Source organism: Miscanthus floridulus, chromosome 1 (genome assembly GCF_019320115.1).
Source record: "Miscanthus floridulus cultivar M001 chromosome 1, ASM1932011v1, whole genome shotgun sequence".
Classification (NCBI taxonomy): domain Eukaryota; kingdom Viridiplantae; phylum Streptophyta; class Magnoliopsida; order Poales; family Poaceae; genus Miscanthus; species Miscanthus floridulus.
In genome coordinates, this window is record NC_089580.1 from 51664859 (window position 1) to 51674137 (window position 9279).

Sequence of the window (9279 nt, forward strand, 5' to 3'; positions counted from 1 at the left end):
CTGTCGCTAAAAAGTAGCAATGGATTATCTGTCGCTATAAATATTCAAAGTAGCAGACTGTCTGTCGCTAAAAATATTGTCTAACGCTAAAGATTTTTAGCGACAGGACTTACAGCGGCTGCAGAAGTCTGTCGCTATAACTTTTTAGCGTCAGATCGTCTATCGCTGTAGCCGCTTTTAGCGTCAGATCGTCCATCGCTAATCTTGGTGTTGTGGTGTAGTGATTGTACATCTGTGCCGATTCTTGTTTTAGTGTTACCGATGTGTGCATCTTTTTTTTGCTCGTTTGTATCATAGTTTTGGGATTGCTAGAATACTATATGTATGTAGAGTGGTGGAATGATATTTATGGGCCATGGACCGTGGTGTACATCTTCCTTCCATCATATTGGACAGTCCGGCTAACTAGCAATGTCAACCCATCTTTCAACGGCCCTCCTTTTCCATCTGACGAACAGGGCTGCACTATCCACCAGCCCACTGTAACACCCTAAAATTTGTGATTTTGAAAATAGGATTAAAATGATTAATTTATGAATTTTGTGCATATGAAATATAGGAAAAATAATATTTTCATTATATTAAAATTTATCATAAGGAGTACCAACATAGTTGTGCATACATGCTGGTGCATTTGATTTATTTGGTTGAGTGGTTTTGATTAAAATTCAAAATTGTTTAAAATGCTTTTGAAAATGAATTTGAAAATGACTTTGAAATAAAAGAAAAGAAAATTAGAAAATAAAAGAATTTAAAAAGTTGTAAAATTTATTTTTGGAAAACTTACCAAAATTTGTTCACTTTTATTTGAATTAAAAAGTATATTTAAAACTCTATTTGAATTTGTATTTGGTTCATAATTGAATTTGGTTTTGAAAACAAAATAGAAAAGGAAAACTCTCCCTCTCCCCTCTATTCGGCCCAGCAACCAAGCCGCACAGGCCGGCTCCACCTCGAGGCCCTGCTCCCCTCTAGGCCCATCCGCGTGGAGCGCCTCCCTTGCTCTCCCTTGCTGTCACCCTAGCCCCGCCTTCTTGCCTCGCTGACTAGTGGGACCCACTTGTCGATGTCGTCCCTTACCTCCATCGTAGCCGAAGCGGACTCCGCCACCGAGGAAATCTATCGCCGCCACGTCTTCACGTCGTGCCATGCACCCCACGCCACCCCGCCTTATAAAAGCCGAGCCCCGCACCGTGCCACTTCCATCCCTAGCCTTGGAGCCGTAGCCAAGTCGTCGAATCACCGCGCCGAGCTCGTAACCCTAGCCGACGTGCTTGATGTTTGCCCTACCAAGCCGCGCGTCGCCTCCGTACCATCTCCGACCACGTAAAGCATCGCCTCCGTGCATCCCTCTCTTTCCATGCCATCCCCAAGTCTAACCGTGGCCTCTAGGGCCGTCCCTGTGAACTCCGGCGAGGTCCTTTGCTCTCCGGCCACGGCACCGCCGGGCACAGTGCCTCTCCGATGACCCCCATTCCCTGATTTTGATCTACACCGCACGATCTGAGATCAATGACCTTGATTAGAAGATACCTCTTCGGCGGGTAATTTTGCTAAAGAGTCCCTGCCCTTTTCTAGTATAGAACCCGTCGTCTAGTGTAGTTCAAAATAATTCAATCAATGCCCCCAAGTTTTAATGTTTTGAGCCCTGTGTTTTCCTAAAAATGATGCCAAGTCCATAGAGAAGTTTTAATTCGTTTTCTTTTATTTTAAAACCAAAAATGAGTTCAAAATAATTACAAAATTGCCACTGATTTTGTTTTGCTCATATTTTCTCTGTTTTAACTCTGATTTGTCCCGTTCAAGTTGCGTTAGATTCATAATTGCGTAATTTACATATTCAAGCTACTGTTGAACATGTTTTCAACTTTTGGAATTTGAGGTTAGATTTAATCTATTATTTTATTATAGAAAATCTTGTTTAATTCATAACTTCTTCGTTATAGCTCCGATTAGAGTGTTTTTCGCGTCTGTGTGTTCGTAGCAACGTGTAGAACATTTTTGAAACCTTTTTACCTACTGTTTCATATGTTTGATGTGTTGTTCTAATTTAATTCTATTGTTTGCTTTGTGTATGATTGCATGGATGCTTGTGTGGTACTTTATGATCATGTCCAGTCGGTGAGATATACGTGGTGATCAAGAAGAAGAAGAAGAAGAAGGACGTTGAAGATTAAAGCTTACCGAAGGATCGGTGTTTTAAGGAAAGTATAGCATGGGATCTTTCTTGTTGTCCTATACACCTTTAATCATTTAATTCATGCTGCATGTGTCTACCTTGGCAACCATAGTAATTTTCCTAGCTAATTGATATCCTGGTTTCCATGACACCTTTGGGTTACTACATTGGGTAAATCACGACTCATAGTGAAAGTGTACAACCTCTACAGAGTGTAAAACTGGTATATCAGCCGTGCTCACGGTCACGAGCAGCCTTGGACCCTTACGGAATAGATGATGAACACTGATGATACTGATGATAAAGATGCTCATTAATGATTACTGTTTATGTTATTCATTATTTCTGTTTACCTGATCATGTGTTTATATGGGATGTGAATAAACTTGTTGCCACCCAATTGCTAAAAGATGACTCATTAAAAGCTAATCGTAGTTAAACCAGTGTCATCCTTTTGAGCCTCATGAACCCCATGTTATATTTGTTGAGTACGACATGTACTTACGCTTGCTTTATTTTTTTAAATCTTTGGAAAAATCACGGATGGGTACCAGATTGCTAGAGTTTGGAGGAATTAGGCTTGTGATCAACCAGTCAGTTGTCCCTGTGGAATTGGAGTCTTCACTTGAAGATCGGAGTTGTCTTTCCGCTGTTTGCTATCTAAGGTTATATTCTTTATACTAAGTACGTTATATATTGAGCATTGTCTATTATATTACCCTTATTTGTAGCTATATGTGAAATTTGACTTTCTGGGCTCACATATGGTGTGTATCTAGTTTTGTTCTTAAAATTGGGTGCTACACCCACCACCCACCGTCCCAGCTGCCACCTTATTCCCCTCCGTGCTCCATCTAACCCTGAGCAAAAATAACCGAGAACCGAGAACTGAACCGAAATAACCGGAACCAAAACCGAATTAACCAAAACCAAAAATTTTGGTTCCTAGTTCGGTTCCCAGTTCACAGAAACCGAAATAATATCGGGTTATTCGGTTCCAGACCTCGGTTAACCAAACAGAACCGAAGAACCGAATCTGTACATATTGGCCCAATAGCAAAAGAACCGAACTGTATGGCTCATGTAATGTATGGCTCGGTTTTCATTTTTCTCCTTTTCTTCCCTTCTGTTTCACTAATGTAATGTATGGCTCGGTTAGTTCGGTTCTAACCGAAACCGAACCGAACTAACCGAGACCGAATTTCCTCGGTTCTAAGTTTTCTAGCTAACCGATCGGTTCCAGTTTTCTGCTAACCGAATTTTATAAAGAACCGAGGAACCGAACCAAACGGTTTCGGTTAACCGAATGCCCAGGGTGAGCTCCATCCACCTCTAATGTATTTTGCAGATAGCCATGGAGCATAGTACTTCTGCGTAAACAAGTGATCGTGCACACAACTGGACAACAACGTACACGAACTGACAAACTAACAAATCATAATTAAGCACACAAGATTATTAATACCAGCATATCTTCACCATTTTCATTGGACTTAGACGACCATCATAAACCCATGACCACACACGCCAAGGAAAAACCGACAAAGTAGTAATAAACTATAAGCACACAATGCAAGATTATTGACACTAACACACTTCACCCATTTTCAAAGGATATACATGATCACGTAAATATATCATGACGACTTGTGCAGGAGTATTCTTTTTATATAAAAGAATAAATATACGGCTTCATCCCACATGACCAAGATAATCATACCACTTATTACATCAACTTAAATCAAAGCCGAAGGTGTCTAACTTAACTCCATTCCAACATTATTTGGCCATCCTAAAGAAAAAAGGAACCGCATAGCGGATGTTTCTAGCACAGGGACAAACTTGAAAGATTCACTTCTTGTTTTCTTCATGCCGTTGCAACAGTCCCCAGTGATGAAGCCGGTGTGTTCCCCTAGCCTGTACGGGACTTATGCAAGAATATAATATACTGCATAAATTTGCTCCATGATAGTCTCGATCTCCTAGGGATAGGAATGGGACGGCTCGGTCGAGTGGCCTCAAGGCCAATTTTATGGACCATGGGTCAACAACCCGTGGCCTTATTAGTCTAATGGGTAATATGGGTTGAGACAATTTTTTTTCTATTATTATGGGACATGAATACTATCAACACTTCTTGAAAGACTGAGATACAAGACTGAAAAGTATCATCATAACATATTAAGGGAATTAGTAATGCATCAAATTAAATATGTTTGTAAGTGTACCATGATTTTAATTTTTTTCTACTTTTCACTTTCACATATGATATCCCCAATGTACTTCCAAGCATAGACGCTTACAAGTTATGACCAACTGTCTTTATTCGAAACAACAATAAAGAAGGCTAACAAATTAAAGAAAAAAACATCATATGACTAGTGGTTCGATCTATCTTACTCATTTGGTCAATAGGTCACTACTAGAGAACAGACTTTAGAACGATGTCCCAATTTAGCATTAGCCTCGGCATTTTTTTGCCCCCGGGACTAAAGGACCCTTTAGTCCCGGTTGGTAATACCAACCGGGACTAAAGGTCCCTGCCCAACGGTCGTCCGCGGGGCAGGGATCTTTAGTCTCCGCTAGTATTATCAACCGGGACTAAAGGTTTTAGTCCCGGTTTGGGTGATGCCCCGAGAATAAAGATTAATCTTTAGTCCTGGTTTGGCCCCCTAACCGGGACTAATTATCCCGGCCTATAATCCAGCTCATTTCTTCCTCCCCGAGCCATTCCATTCAAACTCACTGCCTCTGTTATTCAGCTTGCTGTTGTTCTTGCTCTCTCCCCCTCCATTGGTGTTGCTCTTCGATTTTGGAGTGGTTCGATCTATCTTACTCATTTGGTCAATAGGTCCCGAACCTATATCGACCTATTTTAGACTTTGATGCCAACCCCTTGACCTATTGACTTATTACTTTTGTGGATCGGGTCAACAAACCAGGGTCAACCCGACCCATTCCCATCCCTAACTCTCTCCAGACGATGGTGACTAAACAGACGCATAAAGATGCACCGGCAAACGAGGCTGAGCTTGTAAGAAGAGTGGCTCAGCTAGTGTGAGACTTGTAGTGGATTCCTTGAGCTTGAGTGCACGAACGCCAGGAGGCTCGGTCCATGTGAACCCTTGCAGAAGCCTTGCGAAGAGCATCATTGTAACGGAGCTGCCAAGTGACACCCCTGGGCATCCCCTCCTACCTGCGCTGAACGAGATGAACCTAAGGTCCAGCTCGGTGAGAACCACATGCTCGTTCATCATCAGGTGTCGCTCTGGCCGGAATTGGAGAGGAGCATCCCAGACGTCTGAGTTCCGGCCAAGACCCACCCGGCTCAGAAGGACATGGCTGCCCTTGGGAATGAAGTAGCCAGAAACGACGGCGTCTTCCATGGCGACGTGGGGTGGGTTGAAAGCGTGGTAGGGGTGCAAGCGGAAGGCCTCCCGTATGCACGCTTTCAGATAGTTGAGGTGAGGGATGTCAGATTCTTGGACGAGCCTGTCCTTGCCAACAACAGTGTTCAGCTCGTCCATTGCTTTGTGCATGACCTCCGGTTGGTTCATCATCTCCGCAAGTGCCCACTCAACCGCGTTTGATGGATTGTCGACAGTTGCATACATTATCTCCTGAACATGAAACAGTTATATTAACATAGTGAATAACAAGTGACACGGCATAATTTTCTACCACCATGCATGAATGGTTAGTTATAAAAAGGAAATAAAACCCCTAGAAATTTACTGTCTAGAAATAAGGCAATTTAAAGTTAATACTATTGGGAATGCGGCATAGTAAATATTAACATATCTTACCGCTGTCTGTGCTTGTATTTCGTCAAACGACAAAAAACGTCGCCCTTGTGAATCCTGAAGAGAAACTAGCACGTCAAGAAAATCTCTAGCCTCTCTCTTGTCACCGCATTTGCGAAGACCATCCCACTCATGGATCCTCTCTTGTATGATGGGATCATGCAATCTGTTTATAGTCTTCATTACGCTCTTAGCAGCCTTCTTTTGGCCGTCGAGATCGAGGCCAGCAATCATCCACGTCCACGCAGCAGGGATGTAATCTGAAACGGAGAAGCTGTACATGTGGTTCACCAGCGTGAAGAGCGCGTCCACGTGCGCCACCTCCTCAGGACCAGGGCCGCTGCCATTGCCAGCAGCACCAGCAGCAACCGAGAAGTATCTCTTGCCGAACATGAGCCTCCGTATCATGTTGCCGCAGAAATGCTGGGCTACATGACGCACATTGACGGCGCTGTTATCTGAGGTGTTGCACTGGTTGTAGACGAACCTGATGAGGTGGTCGGCCTCCTCCGCTCGCTGGCGCTGTACACGCCGCTCCATCGACGCGGAGAGGATATCGGAGGTGATCACCCGCCTCATCTTCTTCCACTGCTCCCCGTGCGGCGACAGGATGGAGCCCTTGTACCCGAAGCTGAACAATTCAGTGGCGGATGTTAGGGGGCGAGACGCGAAGACTGCGTCATTCTTTCTGAAAACCTCACGGGCTATCTCTGGGCAGGCAACTACTACGACATGGACAGCTCCAAAGCGGAGGCATAGGATGTTGGTGTGCATGTGCTTGAGAAGGCCATGGATCCATCGGAACACCGGCCTCTTTGACACCACACAGTGCAGGCTGCCGATGACAGGCAACCCAGCCGGCCCTGGCGGCAGCTGGTGCAGCTGTATTTTTCTTGGATGACGTTGCTTTGGTTCGGTAGAGAAATAATAAAGCTAGGGCAAGAAAGGTGCAAAGTACTGTTAACGGAGTGACGGCATGTGCATGGCTAGGTGCTAGTGCCATGCTTGATGATGCGTTGGAGCTCATCATATATATTTGTGTTGGGAAGTACATGGATCTGTGTTCAGCTCAGTCTGCGGTATTTGGGTATGGCTGCAATTTTGTGTTGATGCTCTTGTTATGCTGTTGGTGAGCCATAGGGGAGCATATTATATAGTACTCCTCTTGATGAAGACCCTCTGTACCCTACCTGCTTGGATTGGCTCCATGTTGCTGTTAGCCATTTTGATCGGTCTGATTTGGAATTCCTTAAATGTTAAGATAAGAAGAAACGATTATAATGTTTTAAATAATAGCAGGATAAAGCATGCATTTAACGCTGGCCTTCTCCAGAAAATATAAAAATATATAGCAGATACAAAGGAAGCTATTTCATTTAGCTGTTCACAGTAAACAATATGAAAATGTGAAATACAATACATCCATACAAACATTTAACTAAAGAAAATATCATAAACACAAATACTCAAATAGAATTTAATCCTCAATATCTCTTATAATATGTTGTCACTGACGAATGAATATCATTTTACAGGAACTTTGAATACAAGTTTCTTGATACACAATTGTGTCATAAATTTGTATATACTTTGACTGATTAATAGTTAAAGTTTTTAAAATTTAACCTTTTTTGTCTATACAAAATGTGTTTATCATTATGGAATGGAGGGAGTATTTCATGATAGAAGCACTAAGTTTTTTTATGATCAAGTTCTGTTCTTTGATATCCACTCCTTGACTCCCGCTAGTGATAAAGTGATAAAAAATCAGAAATATCAATTTCTAGGATTCATGCTCATGATCTCAACTTTTGCTCTCTCTCGAGCGTCAAGAGCAGATGAGCTACGCGACCTATGTGTCGATACAATTGATGCTATTCTTTTATCTACATAATTATGAATCTTATATTATTATATATTTGATACTCTAAACGATCTCCAATGAAAAGGTTGTTAATTGCAAAGTTGCAGTTCTCATCGAATACTACAACTTTGATAGTGACTTTATCTTCATTCAACATTGTTAATCATCTCAAATCGGATCTGAGATCTTACATTGCGTATTTAGACATGTAAAACTTTTCAAATTAAAAAGTTGATAACTACAAAGTTTTAGATCTCTTTGAACTCTATAATTTTAATATAATATTTATCTTGATACAACCGAATATGAAAAGTTATAATTTTTTGTGTAAAATATCCTATCATTATTGGCGATTCAAGCACGAACCAGACTATCACCGTCGGTTGTAGCCATGAACCGTTACTGATAGTACACTGCTTATCACCACCGGTTGTAGCCATAAATCGACAGTTCTAACCCACCTATTACTACCTATTGTAATATCATATCAGTTAAAGCCACGATCAAATTAGCAGTGATACACTGTCACTGCCGGTTACAAAATAATCGACAGCGATGGTCCGACAATAATCACGTGTTCTGTGGTCATTCTATCCTTCCGTCACCAGCTTGATCTCGTCTTCTTTCCTGCTCGGCCGATGCCCCTTTGCAATTGATCAGGAGGGCACAGCAGTTGCAACTCGTGTTTAATGTGGACAGCAACAAGGCTATCCTTTCTTATTCAGGTCGTCATGCCGCAGCCACACGAACGACATTGGCCTTGCATCACTCTCCCTCCTGCGCGTGGATGCGTATAGTTAACCAAACCAACGGAGCACCGAACCAGCTAATGTCGGGCAACGCCTTGTCGTACGCCGGGGTACACCCGTCCACGCTCGTGCACACATTGCACGTGATCACGTGTCAACAGTTACCTATATTCTATTATATAAACCCGTTGTTGTCGCTAACTGGTCACCTTGTACGTTCTTCTAGTAGCTTAAGAGCCATTTTGGTTCCAAATAAGTCACCTACTTATAAGTTAAAAAGTGAAATAAGTGACTTATTTTGTCAAACACCACCAACTTATAAGTCACCCCTGCTTATAAGTTTTAAGTTGGTTCACCCCTGCTTAAAACTTATAAGTCACCCTTTTCTGCATGGGGCCCACACCTTTAATGAGCTTATAAGTCAATTACAACCAAACAGGCATGACTTATAAATCACTAGTTTTCAGTCACCTGACTTATAGAAACCAAACAGACCCTAAACACGCGGCAGGACATCCTTGAATCCTTTGATCAGTGGAGAGCCAGCCTCGCTTCTTCTAAACCGAGCTACTCCCTGTTATGCTCTAACTAAGCTGGACCGGAAATTGGGTCCTCGAGAAAAACAATTTCTCTTAGGGCCTGTTTGATGCTCGAATTGAATTCATTCTAATAATTATAATTTAG

General features: G+C 42.3%; 1 pseudogene; it reads right to left on the minus strand.

Annotated features, from left to right (window-relative positions):
* Window positions 1-5020: 5020 nt before the first annotated feature.
* On the minus strand, window positions 5021-7070 carry LOC136483676 (tyrosine N-monooxygenase-like; annotated as a pseudogene).
* Between the last annotated feature and the right edge of the window lie 2209 nt (window positions 7071-9279).